Raw genomic sequence first — 13,384 nt, 5'->3', positions numbered from 1 at the left:
CTTTTAAAGAAAGAGGTCAGACCTGTTTGAGGAGCAAGCAGGCTTAGAAGAGCAGTTAAAGAATGCATGTGGGAACGTTGATGATAAAATCATTTTGGAAAATAATGAGCAAGTAACTTGAGAGTTTGTCTTGAGGGTGGTAGCACAGGTTATGCCAGGTTATTAATTTTCAAACTCAGCAGTGTGCCTTTTTTTTTTTTTTAAAAAAAAAACCACTTAAAGGGAAATGGATATGTTTTTGAAAGAAATGCAATAGGTTGAGGGGAATTATAAAACTGAAGTCCACAAGCCAGTGAACCCAGGAAGTGAAACTGTTCATATTTAAATAAGAACTGGGTTTTTGAGAAAACATGCAAAATACCAAAGACAGCTGTAACAAGTATACTAATGGCGATGTCTGTTGAGTTCTCAGTGCATTGACATAACCTCAAAGCAAGGAACTGGATGTATAAAATGGAAATCTATGTAAATAATGGGCACGGCTTCTAGTCAGGGTACCCTCATGTTGCAGTTAGGTTCGCATTGCTGGCAGAAATCACCCAAGAGCAGCTTGTGGGAAAAAAGAGGTTTATTTTGACTTACAGATTTGAGAGGGCAGCTCCACAATGGCAGCGGAAATGATGGCATGAGCAGAGGGTGGACATCACCCCCTGGGCAACATAAAGTGGACAACAGGAACAGGAGAGTGTGCCAAACACTGGCATGGGGAAACTGTCTATTAACACCCATAAGCCTGCCCCCAACAATACACTGCCTCCAGGAGGCTCCATCAACTGGGGAACCTAGCATTCAGAGCATTTAAGTTTATGGGGGAACACCTGAATCAAACCACAACACCTCATTATTAACATCAAGCGTTTTCTTCCCCCATTCCCAGGACTTAGGAGTGCATTGATCTGTCCCTCAGTTTCCCCTTCCATAAAATGGGAAGGACCATGTCTGTCACCCTAGATGCTGGGATCACAGCAGCCTCTCTAGCATCTTCCTTTCTCCCTGCTTCTCTGTCAGCGTGGTGGGCCATGGTTACCATGGTGACACAGCACAGGGTGATGTTGCTTAGAAATAGTGGCAAGTGGTGGCAGCAGAAAGACAGAGTTAGGGTGGGCAGAGAGGCAATAGAAGGAGCCATTCCCACGTGAAGGGAGGGGCCCAGGCGCACCCAAGCATCCCAAACAAGCACTACCGTCAATGTCACCTCGCAGTACCTAGGTGTCTCTGGACTTCCATGGGATAGAATATTCTTTAGTGCCTGGGTGGGTGATTTCGTTGCTTAGGGCTTGAAACACAATAATGATGTGTTGTTGATTTTGATATCTAGCCCTTGGCTCAATTTCCTGCAAGATAGGATGAGCTGTTGATTCCCACTTAGTTCTGAAGTCCAATTCATGCTTCTCGCTTGAGTCACTGTTTGTCTACGACAATTAAAATGAGTATGGTAGGAAATTGACTTTTCCTTTCTGTTACATGTTTATTTTTTACTTCTATAATAAGCAAAATCACAATAAAACAAAATCTCTTTTTTTGTTTGTTTGCTCTTCTTAATTTTTTTAATTTATGGTGGGGGGGAGAGAGGCAGATAGAAAGAGGAAGAATGGGCATACTAGGGCATCCACCCACTGCAAGCAAACTCCAGATGCATGTGCCACCACCTTGTATATCCGGCTTTACGCATTGGGTACTGGGGAATCGAACTTGTGTCCTTAGACTTCACAGGCAAGTGCTTTAACTGCTAAGCCATCTCTCTACAGACTCTGTTTCCTTTTTTGGGGGGGCAAGGTGTCACTTTAGCCCTGGCTAGCCCGGGGACTCACTCTGTAGCCCTATGCTGGCCGTGAACTCAATGATGATCCTTTTACTTCAGCCGCTTAAGTGCAAGGACTACAGGTGTGTGCCACCAGGCTTGGCTTCAAAATGAAATGTTTGTTTGAGTAATTATTCAATTGGTCTTGAGTTCCCAGGTTATGCTTTTTCTGTTCAAGTTAAATGGTGGACCATCGAGATGGCATTAATGCAATGCCATCAACTGTGTCGCGTGTCTGTCCTCACTGAGGGCTTTCTCGCAGTGTTCAAGTAAGCATAGAGTGCTCTGTGGTCTTCTTTGCTCTTGAAACCCCGCAGAACCTTGGGTCTCCCCATCTCATACCCAGCTCTGTGCCAGGATCTGCGCGTTCTGCACAGGCACTGAGGTGGCTTTGGTGTGGAAAGAAACTGAGAGCTGGAAGGTGCTCAGCACAGCATCCCTGGGAGAACCTTGCACTTCAAAAGGAGGCTTCTGTGCATGCCTCAGAGGAAGGCTAGCTCTGTTTGGCTCTTGAGAGACCTGTTGATTCCCCAGGGTGTGCAGGGACGAGTGTGCCCGTGACTCAGCTGGCTCTCTGTCTGCTGGAGAAGGCCGGGCTGAAAGAGCAGGCTCATGGAGCTGTCCCTCGCTGAGGAAAGTCTTCACAGCCCTTCACACCAGACAGGCATTCCTGCTGATGCCCTCAGCTGCCCACACTTCTATCTGTCATAGAGACCCAAGACCCAGTCTGTATCCAAAGCAGTTCCCTTCACTATACAAAGAAGACTCCGGGGGGCTTGAGGGGAGAGGCTGGAGTGATGGCATAGTGGTTAAGGCGTTTGCCTGCAAAGCCAAAGAAATCAGGTTCAATTCCCCAGGACCCACGTATGCCAGATGCAACAAGGTGGTACATGTGTCTGGATTTTGTTTGCAGTGGCTGCAGGCCCTGGTGTGCCCTTTTTTTTTTTTCTCTCTCTCTCTCCCTCTGTCTCTTTCTCTCATAAGTAAATAAATAAATAAAACTGGGGTGGGCCGTGCTGAGTTCCTGGTATACAGCATTGTTCTCTATTCTATACTAGTGCAAAAGAAAGTACGAAGACAATTCATCCTGTGGGGCGCCAGGTCCACGGGCTCATGCTGGTCTTGTAGCAGAAGCTGGCACACACTGCCCAGTCCTTTTCATGCCCGACCTTCCCTGGGTACTCAGTGCTAGGCATTCCGTCTCTGCCACCTGTGTTCCCTTTCTAGACTCTGCTTGGTATGTCCCCTGGAGTCACACTCGACACATGCCCCCCTCCCCATTACAGCTGCTCCCATTAGATCCCTCAGCTCCGAAGGCCCCGTGAACAAATCTAGGCCAAACCTTACCCGAGCTGTTGAGATTTCCACACAAGAGTTCCTAAAAATACATTTCTCCTTAAATCAGCTTTGCCAGTCACTGTACGGCCGCAGGACTGGAAGAACAGAAGTGGCTTTTTAGAAACGGCCGGACCCCCACAGTCCCTTTTTCAGGCCCAGAAACTGGAGTCCCAAGGAGCAAAAATAACAGCAAGAACGGGGCTGAGAACTGTTGCAAGTGTCCACATGTAGACGGAACAAAGCGAACCCCGAGGGCGGGTGCGGGCCATGAGCTCCGAGGCCCTTCCAGTCATTTGTTCATTCATCCACTCGCTCCCTCACTCAGCAAGGACTTGTTAGTTCACTGTCTCAGAGTTAAGCACTCACCTAGATGTCAGGGATGTAGACAGATCCTGTCCTGTTCTCACAGACGCTGGGGATTAAGGAAAAAAAAAATACAAAACCCAGCAGATAAGCAAGTCACTATGTAGGTATCAAATCATGATTAGGACTTTGGAGGAAGCTGTAGCAGGGTAGGGCAGAGTGAATAGAGAGGAGTGATGTAATATTACATTAGGAAAGGCTTCCCCAAAGGGAATGGTGAGCCTGACTGGGAGCTGAATATTCTGAGAAGGGAGATCAAGATTCAAGCTTGGGCGCTGGCTGTGCCTGGTTGTCCAAGGACCAGCCCGAAGGGCCAGAGTGGTTGTGAAGGGAGTGACGAGCAAAGACAGAGGTGGACAGAGGTGTGGGCCAGCCATACAGGTCGGTGGAGGTCACTGTGGGAGGCTTACATTTCATACGCAGAGAGATGAGATGATCTGATTCCGCGTTAAGGGGTTAAAGGTTCCCTTGGGAGAATGTGTTGGGAGGGCCGCAGCGGTGGGGGAGGGGAAGATGGGGTAAGAGGTGGTTGCACAAATCCACAGGATAGAATGCCATCAGATGTTGGATCTGTCCTTAAGGCAGAGCTGGGACAACTTCATTAGGACAACAGCTGTAAGGTCTCTGAGGGAGGAACTCCTGGACAAAGAAGTGGTGAAGTAGAAAGTCTGCATTTCAGTTCTTTCTTCTCTCCATTCCTCATTTGCACACTTGCCCACCACTTCCTCCTCCTCTGAGTAGCACCAGCCACAGGGTATCAACTCCATGACAACTCTCAGCTTTATTGCCTTTCACCTTAAAGACTGTATTGCACATGGCTCTCGGGACATGCTTGTTCTCAGCTCTACCTTGGTCTCATCTCTCCGTTAAAGATACTGAAAAGCTTCCCCCAGCAGGTCAGAGTCTTGCCTGTCTCTCACTGGCACCCGTGCACACCTCTCTCTGCCCCTTCTCTGCATAACTCATAGAGGAAGGAAACCACTGACTTATCTGCCCCACGTGGTTTTGTTGTGTGCTCAGCCCACCATCCATCCAGCCGCTTTTGGTGGGAGAATGGCAGCCATGCCCACTGCTGGCATTGCCCACTACTAACTTCTTGGCATATGCACAATCACACATGTGCATGATGATGGAAGGTCTCCCCCTGGGGGAGAACAGCCGCACCCCCACTCTCACGTGCATACTGTTCCAAGATCTATGGAGTTTCAAAAAGTATTTTTAAAATTTATGATTTATCTGAGAGAGCGTGACAGAGAGAAAGAGGCAGACACACGCGCGTGCACACACACACACACACACACACACACACACACACACACACACACAATGAGTGAATGAATGGACGAATGAGAATGGACACGCCAGGGCCTCTTGCCACTGTAACAAATGAACTCCAGACACATGAGCCACCATGAGCATTTGGCTTTACATGGGTGCTGGGGAATTGAACCTGGGTCCTTAGGCTTCGCAGTCTTAAGTGCTGAGTGAGCCGTCTCACCAGCCCCCTGTGGGCTTCTTTATTTTTTATAAAGTTCTTTTTTTTAAAATTTTTTATTTATGTAGAGAGAAAGACAGATAGAGGGAGAGAGACAGAATGGACACGCCAGGGCTTCCAGCCTCTGCAAACGAACTCCAGATGCGTGCGCCCCCTTGTGCATCTGGCTAACGTGGGTCCTGGGGAACCGAGCCTCGAACTGGGGTCCTTAGGCTTCACAGGCAAGCGCTTAACCACTAAGCCATCTCTCCAGCCCCCCTGTGGGCTTCTTGATTACGTTAACTGTCCCATGTTGGCGTCCCTGACCTTTGAAATTGTTCCACTGCTCTGGGCCAGCCACTGGGTGGCCAAAAGAACAAAATCAGAGTCATTCATTTCAAAACAAGGTCCTTCCTTTCCAGAAAAATAAATCTGTGTCTTCTAGGCCACTTGATATTCCCACCTTTGTTTCCCTCAGGCCACGATTCTCCTCTTCCCATCCAGCACCCTCGGAGAGCCCAGCCCACACCTGTCTTCCAGACAGAGTGGGACACAAGCTTCCCAGAGTTGATTTTCCTGCTGTGTAACTGCGGGCCACCTTCTCTCCATGCCTACAAGGGAGAAGCGAGCCACTTCTCTTCCTGCCTCAGGATCTAGTGACCTCATCCCTCCTTCCTCTTCAGGCCAGCCGCAGCTCGCTGGTCCTCACCTCCATCCTCCATCCTCTCATGTGTTTTGCTGTTTCCCTCTGTTCGCTCTGACAGCCAGGGAAGGAGGGTGGGAAAGGGAGACTTTGAGGCAGACACACCATGTGCAATTCCTCCCACTGCTGTGACAGCTTGAGGCCCCAGAACCTCAGAGCCAGGAGTGCAGAGAGCTCCCCTTGCTGCTGGTGGGATGCATGTAGCACCAAGCACTCCGGCCACTTCCTGGGTCACCCTGTTGTCCCTCCCCCACTTCCCCACCACAGCCACAGACATGTCAGCACTGCGTGCCTCGATGTCCTCATGATAGTGGGCTATGTGGCTTTTCCCTCCTCTTGAAACTGCTTCTTTCCCTCTTGAGGCTGAACCCTCATAGCATCTGCTGTCTCTCAGCAATTCTCCTCCTCCTCTTTGTTTTTGCTGTGTGTACCTGTGTGTGAGCGCAAGTCCACAGGCCGTGACGGTCCGAGGACAGCTTTGAGTGCCAGTCTTTGCCCTTGACCTTGTTTGAGATAAGGTCTCCCATTCACTTCTGCATTCACCAGGCTGGCTGGCGGCCTTGAACTTCCAGGGGAAATCTCTTGTCAGTCAGCCGGGGTTCTTTCTTGTTGTAGGTGGGATTATACATGCTTGTGACACAGTGGATGGTTTTAGATGGGTTCTGGGGATCTGAACTCATGGCGCACTGTTTATTCCCAGAGCCTCCTCGCCCCACCAAGCCCTCACTGTTCTTTTTCTGTGGCTTGGTGTGCTCCTCTTTGCTGGGTCACGGCTGGGAAACTAAACAAACTGTCCATGACTCTGCTCTCTCTTCTTCTCTACAGACATACGTAGATCTCTCTTGCTGTTGCAAACTCTGGTGTGTGTTTCTTAGTCATCCCAGAGTCTGAGCTGTCATTTCCAGGTACACAAATTCCAACTCTCTGTGCATGGCCAGGACTTTTGAACCCCATTTCTATCTGGTTCCCTCTTTCCTCATGACTATATACAATCTACATTTTGAAGTTGTATTTGACTAATCTCTTTCCTGTTCATCTCATTCCCACTCCCTAAAGATTATCTTTTGTGAATAAGTTTATTTTTTATTTGCTAATGAGTGTATCTCATACGTAACCTGCAAATGCCTTCCTCCTTGGCTGCATGTAATTGCAGTATATATATATATATATTTTTTTAATTTTTTTAATTTTTTAAATTTATTTATTTGAGAGCGACAGACACAGAGAGAAAGACAGATAGAGGGAGAGAGAGAGAATGGGTGCGCCAGGGCTTCCAGCCTCTGCAAACGAACTCCAGACGCGTGCGCCCCCTTGTGCATCTGGCTAACGTGGGACCTGGGGAACCGAGCCTCGAACCAGGGTCCATAGGCTTCACAGGCGAGCGCTTAACCGCTAAGCCATCTCTCCAGCCCTGCAGTATATATTTTTTAAAATATTTATTTATAAGCAGAAACAGACAGACAGACAGGAGATATCAGGGCCTCTGGAGATGAACTCCAGATGCATGTGCCACTTTGTGCATCTGGCTTTTCCTGGGTACTGGGGAATCAAACTTGGGTCTTAGGCTTTGCAGGCAAGCATCTTAACCACTGACCCATCTCTCCAGCCCCGTGGTGTAAGTTTTGCCTGGATTGTTCCTTTCCTTCTGGAGTATTTTGATAGCTTTTGGACATTTCTTCTCTCTCTTGAAAGCTCTCTCAAGATTCAAGTACCTGGGCAGTACTTCCAGAGGAATCTTTCTTGAGTTGAGGTCATGTCTGCCTGCTTCTGTTGCTACCCAGCATCTTCTATAGTCTGCATTGGGCTGATAGGACATAGCTGGCAGCCTGTGACCTCATGTCACCTCAAAAGAGCCTCTTAGAAACATAGGGAGCACCTGGAATTTTTAATAAATAGTGCTTTTTTTAAAAAAACTTTTCTTAGGCTGGAGATATGGCTCAGTAGTTAAGGCATTTACCTGCAAAGCCAAAGGACCCAGGTTCAAATCCCCAAGGACCCACATTAGTCAGATGCACAAGGGGGACTATGCATCTGGAGTTTGTCCACAGTGGCTGGAGGCCCTGGCATGCCCACTCTGTCTCACTCTCTCTCTCTCCTCCTCCTCCTTCTCTGTCAAATAAATAAATGTTTAAAAAAAAACTTATTTTTTTTATTTGAGAGGGAAAGAGAGAGAGTGAGTCAGAGAGACAGAAAGAGAGAATGGGAGTGTCAGGGCTTCTAGTCACTGCAAATGAACTCCAGACTCATGCACTACCTGTGCATCTGGCTTACGTGGGTGCTGGGGACTTGAACCTGGGTCCTTATAGTGCCTTAACTACTAAGCCATCACTCCAGCCCCTCAACAATGGTTTTTTAATATCTTACAGTGGACATGACTTTGTGAAGGTTGTCCTGTGTCTCTTGTGACATTTCAGTGTCCTACCAGACCGTCACACAATTAAAATCAAAAATCTTCTGATAATGACAAGGGTCAAGATCTCAATTCTGCTTTTCCTATTTGAGTTTTAGTTGTTCTTTACTTTTTTCATTTTTCATTGTAGGGTTTCACTCTAGTCCAGGCTGACCTGGACTTCACTATTAGTCCCTGGGTGGCCTCGAACTCACGGTGATCCTCCTATCTCTGCCTCCCGAGTGATGGGTTTAAAGGTGTGTGCCACCACGCCTGGCTTAGTTTCATTTTTAAATTTCTAAATTTCTTAGTAGCCTTCAAGAATGAATTAACTGTATAAACCAAAGCAAAGCAGTCTTTCCGTGTACCAGGAACTTCACCGGGAGTTGGTGGGCACTGAGTCATTGTTCTTGCTTTTGTCAGTCTGTGCCTGTCACACTCACAACAGTGCTCTGTCCACACAGACGTCAGCTGCTAACCACTGCATATTATATTCTAATATACTGAGCCTAGGCATTCACAATGTCAGATAGATATCTTATTTCTCTTACAAAATCGTTTTCACTTGACAGTGTTTTTATGTTTATAACAGTGCATTGACTTTTTGTTTTTACTGTGTGACTATTGGCTATACTAGGCATTCCCCTTGTTTGGTGATGCTTAAAGTTCTGTCATAAAATTTGGTCCAAAGAGGAGCATTGGTATTTATATGTGTTGCTTTTTGCCTCCGTGTGGCAGAAACAATTTAAGGGAGGAAGGCGCATTTCGGCTCGCTGTTTCAGATCGTCTCACGCTGGGAGGGACTCATCAGAGGGTCACAGCTCATGGTGGCCATAGCGCGTGGTGGGGTCTGTTCACCTGACAGTGAGACGGAAAGCGGAAGATGGGCTGTAACCTTTATAAAAGCTCAGACCTGGTGACCTACCTCGAGTTACACCCGACCTCCTAAGTATTCCACCAGCCTCCCCCAAATACCACTGCCAGCTTAAAAAAACAGGTATTCAAAACACGAGTGTGTGGGGGACCATTCACATTCACACCCCAACAGTCCTAGAACAGGCGATGACGTGGCTGTGAAGTTGGTGTCAAGGGAAAGGAGGAAAGGACAAAAGTCAGCTGGGGGCTGGAGAGATGGCTTAGCGGTTAAGCGCTTGCCTGTGAAGCCTAAGGACCCCGGTTCGAGGCTCGGTTCCCCAGGTCCCACGTTAGCCAGATGCACAAGGGGGCGCACGCGTCTGGAGTTCGTTTGCAGAGGCTGGAAGCCCTGCTCGCCCATTCTCTCTCTCTCTCCCTTTACCTGTCTTTCTCTCTGTGTCTGTCGCTCTCAAATAAATAAATAAATTAATTAATTAATTAAAAAAAAAAGTCAGCTGGGAGACTTTCCTGTCCCCCCCTCCCCCCCCCACGTACCAGGCTGTGGCCAGGAAAGGCAATGGGCGTTCTCACAGAGGCTGCTCTGAGAACACAGGGCTGCGTCTCAGCCTTCAGTTCCACCAGGGTGATGGTGGACCTTCAGTTCCATCTTCACCCTGTCAGGCCCGCCGCAGCCATTGATTCCTGGCCATCCAGGAAACCGGTAAGTGCTGTGTCCGTCTTGACTGTTTTCTAATACAGTTGTTTTTATTCTAATCACCGCATCTCTTAACTGAATTATAAGTTTTTGGATAGGAAACACAGGCATGGTGAAAAAAAAATTCATAATTTGAATACAAATATGTGCTGACTACATTCTGTCTGGCTGTGGTTTTGAAGAGTAAATTTAGATTTTTCTCTTTCCTAATTAAAGATAGGATTTCTATCTCTGCACATTCCTGGAATCGGCAGTGAGAATAAATTGGAAAATTTCACATATTAAAACGAGCCCTAGATTTTGTGAATTCCATTCAGTTATACTTGAAGAGATAAGATACATGACAAAAAAAAAAAATTCAGCTGACAATTTTTTTTCCCTTTTATTACCATTATCATGGAATAGTGACCTTCCTGACCCATTGGGTAACTGGTGGGTATCTCTGTGTTTCATTGCCCTCAGGAGCTGTGTTCAAAAGAACCACGTGAAGTGGAGATGTGATTGTCGGCCAGGGATCTATCCTGGGGTTTGGGAGCTGAATTTACAGGAGGATTTATCAAAGGTGTCTTAAATTCACATTGTAGAAAGGGTTTTATGGCTCATACCAACCGTCATAGAAAGAGCTTTTCTCTCCTTTCACTTGTACTTCACAAAAAAATCACAGCAGTTTGTGGATACAAGATTTTTTCTGCTTGTGTGTGTGCGTGTGTGTGTGCGCGCGCGCTCACGTGCCCACACACGTGTTGACCTACTAACACAGGTATGGTCAGTGTCATGGCTTTTCAAAACTCCCCCTAAATTCCTGATGATGTTCTTAAGAAGTATAAGTTACAGAACAGTCTTGCCTCAGTATACACAGTTGTCTCACTAAAAAAAAATTATGAGTATATGTGTTGGCACATGTGTGCACATGTATGTGGAGGCCGGAAAACAACATCAGGTGTTGTTTCTTAGGCATTATCCACCTTTAAAAAGAATTTTTGTTTTGCTCATTTTTATTTATGTATTTGAGAGTGACAGAGAGAAAGAAAGAGGCAGATAGACAGAGAGAGAGAGAGAATGGGCACTCCAGGGCCTTCAGCCACTGCAAACCAACTCCAGACACGTGCATCCCCTTGTGCATCTGGCTAACGTGGCTCCTGGGGAACCAAGCCTCGAACCGGGGTCCTTAGGCTTCACAGGCAAGAGCCTCTTACCTCCGGTGGCGGTTACGGGACAGTATCTCCTTCCTCTCCTGGAGGTCAAGTGGCTCTCAGCGCCAGGGCTTACTCCAGACCCTTCTCCCTTCACTACATCTGCATCTGACTGATGGGCTCAGGTTGGTGCCAACTGCCCGATCAATGGGAGGCATGAGAACTACTTTAAAACTAGTCTCTCAGAATAGAGGTGGGGCTGCTCAAACATTAAGGCACACACGGAAAGGGAACACCTGTTTTTAAAAGAATATTTTTATTCGGGGGGTGTAATACCAGCACTTGGGTGATTGAGGCAGAAAAGATTGCTCATGTTCAAGGCCACCCTGGGCTACAAAAAGTATACCAGGCCAGCCAAGACTACTACATAATAAGACTGTGTCTCAGAGACACAAAAAGTATAGAAGCTGAGGGGCATGGTGGGGCATGTCTGTATCCCCAGCAGTCTGGAGACTGAGGCAGGGGGATTACAGCAAGTTGGAGTCCAGGCTGGTCTACCTAGTGAGTTCCAAGCTAGCCAGGGTCATATGAGACCCTGTGCGTGTGTTTAATATTTATATTTTATTTATTTACTTGAGAGATAGAGGAGAAGAGAATGGGCACACCAGGACATCTAGCCAATGCAAATGAACTCCAGATGTATGCACCATTTTGTGCATCTGCCTTACATGTATACTGGGGATTCGAACCTGGGTCCTTAGTAGGCAAGCACCTTTTAACCACTAAGCAATCTGTCCAGCATATATATACAATATTAAAACAAGGAAACCCAAAGAGTATAAAAATTAAGGTCAAACAAACAAAATTCTTCATTGTAATTACACATATGCAACATAAATTTAAAGGCATCCTATAACTTTCTTAATGGTTAGTGAGTCCTTGCTGATCTGACTCAGAAACAAAACCAGGTGGTTTCACGAGAATCCAAACCTTAGGAGGCCTTGTCTGGCCAGACAGCCGAAGCCCCACAGATGACCAGAAGTTAACTGGGATAGCTACGTGCTCTCACTGCAGAGCTGTTTTTCCCTTAAGGCACTCTTAAATTTTGATCAGTGTCAGCCTCAAGATTGGACGTGATTGATATTTTTTCCCTTCAGAAATGTGCAAACTATGCACAAAGCGTGGGCATAGCAGGAACACCTGGGGTCCTGAGCCTGGGCTTGTCTGAGGGCGCGGATCCCAGGGAAGCTACCGCCGCCTCTTCCCACAGTGTAGACCTGACAAGGCTGCATAATTCAGCGGGTGTCAAAGAACTCACACAGAAAATTCTTTCATACATTTGGTGATCACAGCTTTCTGAAAAATCCTAACACACCTCGAAGAGTTCTAAATACATTTTGAGGCTGCAGAGAGGGGTCAGCAGTTAAGGTACTAGCCTGCAAAGCCTATTAGACCCCGATTTAATTCCCCAGTATCCATGAAAAGCCAGGTAAAGATGGCGCATGCTCCTTGAGTTTGTGTGCAGGGGCCAGAGGCCATGGTGTGTCCGTTTTCTGTCTCCCTTAAAAAATTAATAAATAGAAACTTAAAAATCAGACACGTTTTGAAAAACGAAGTGCCATGCATGTAAAGACTGTCCAAATACTTGGCGTCAGTCTGTAGAGTTGAAGGGGAAAGCCATTTCAGGAAATACTAGAACTTCCTTCTGGCCTTTGCTGTGGAAACAGTGAGCTCGGGATTAACTGTGGAGCACTGCATCTAGAACGACTGGATCCCTCAATCCTGATCACCAAGGAATATGAGATGGGGGGCTCCCCCACCCCCGCCCCGAGGCTTACACTTTGGAAATCCCTGGACTGAAGTTGCTTCCTGGTTCTCACAGAGTGCTCACCTGGAACAAAGCTGAGTCACTTTTTGTGGGAATCCATGAATGGACACCCTGCAGGCATTCCAGAACAGCCTGTTGCTCCTCCAGCAACCAAGAAAGAGAGGGTGCCCATCTTAGAGCCAATCACCCCAAGGGGACACAGGTCCCTTGCTTGCCCCAGAGTTTCTGATGGAGAGCCCCAGCCCCCCATGGGCTGGCGGGCGGGAGAGTCTGTGAATCTGCATTTCTTGCATGCTCCCAGAGGATGCCAGTGCAGCTGGCCCAGGTTTTGTACTTTTGAAAATCACTGGTCTGAGGAAGCTTAATCATTCATCATTGGGGGCAGTACCCTGTCTTCGACCTGTGTGGCAAAAACAGGATTAACCAGGAGGACCTGCTGGAATGTTCCTTTAGGGAATACTGAAAATCACCTCTGCAGAGACTACTAATTCCTTTAGCTTTGAATTGGGTCGATATTAGAATGCAAATGTTCTGTGGAGGAGTTCATTCAGCAAACATTGGGGAAGCATATGTTGCAGACCAGGCCCTGAGCTGAGCTCTAGGGATTTAAAAGCACTGGCCCAAGAGGCTGTCCTTTGCATAGAACAAACTCCTCAGAGTTTACACCGTGGGGAGGCAGTTGGATAAATCAATATTTACAGTTCTTGTGAATTAAGGAATAATGGCATCTATTTAAAAATACTGACTGGGCAGTGTTAAGAGATGAGCTAAAAGAGAGGGCCTCA

General features: G+C 47.2%; 1 protein-coding gene across 6 annotated transcripts in view; it reads left to right on the top strand.

Moving 5' to 3' along the window:
* Mbnl2 (muscleblind like splicing regulator 2) overlaps positions 1-13,384 on the top strand; it is a 193,507-nt gene that overhangs the window by 40,689 nt on the left and 139,434 nt on the right. The window lies entirely within an intron of this gene.

The sequence above is a fragment of the Jaculus jaculus genome, chromosome 3 (genome assembly GCF_020740685.1).
Source record: "Jaculus jaculus isolate mJacJac1 chromosome 3, mJacJac1.mat.Y.cur, whole genome shotgun sequence".
In the NCBI taxonomy this organism is placed as follows: domain Eukaryota; kingdom Metazoa; phylum Chordata; class Mammalia; order Rodentia; family Dipodidae; genus Jaculus; species Jaculus jaculus.
This window is presented reverse-complemented; position numbering and strand designations above follow the sequence as displayed.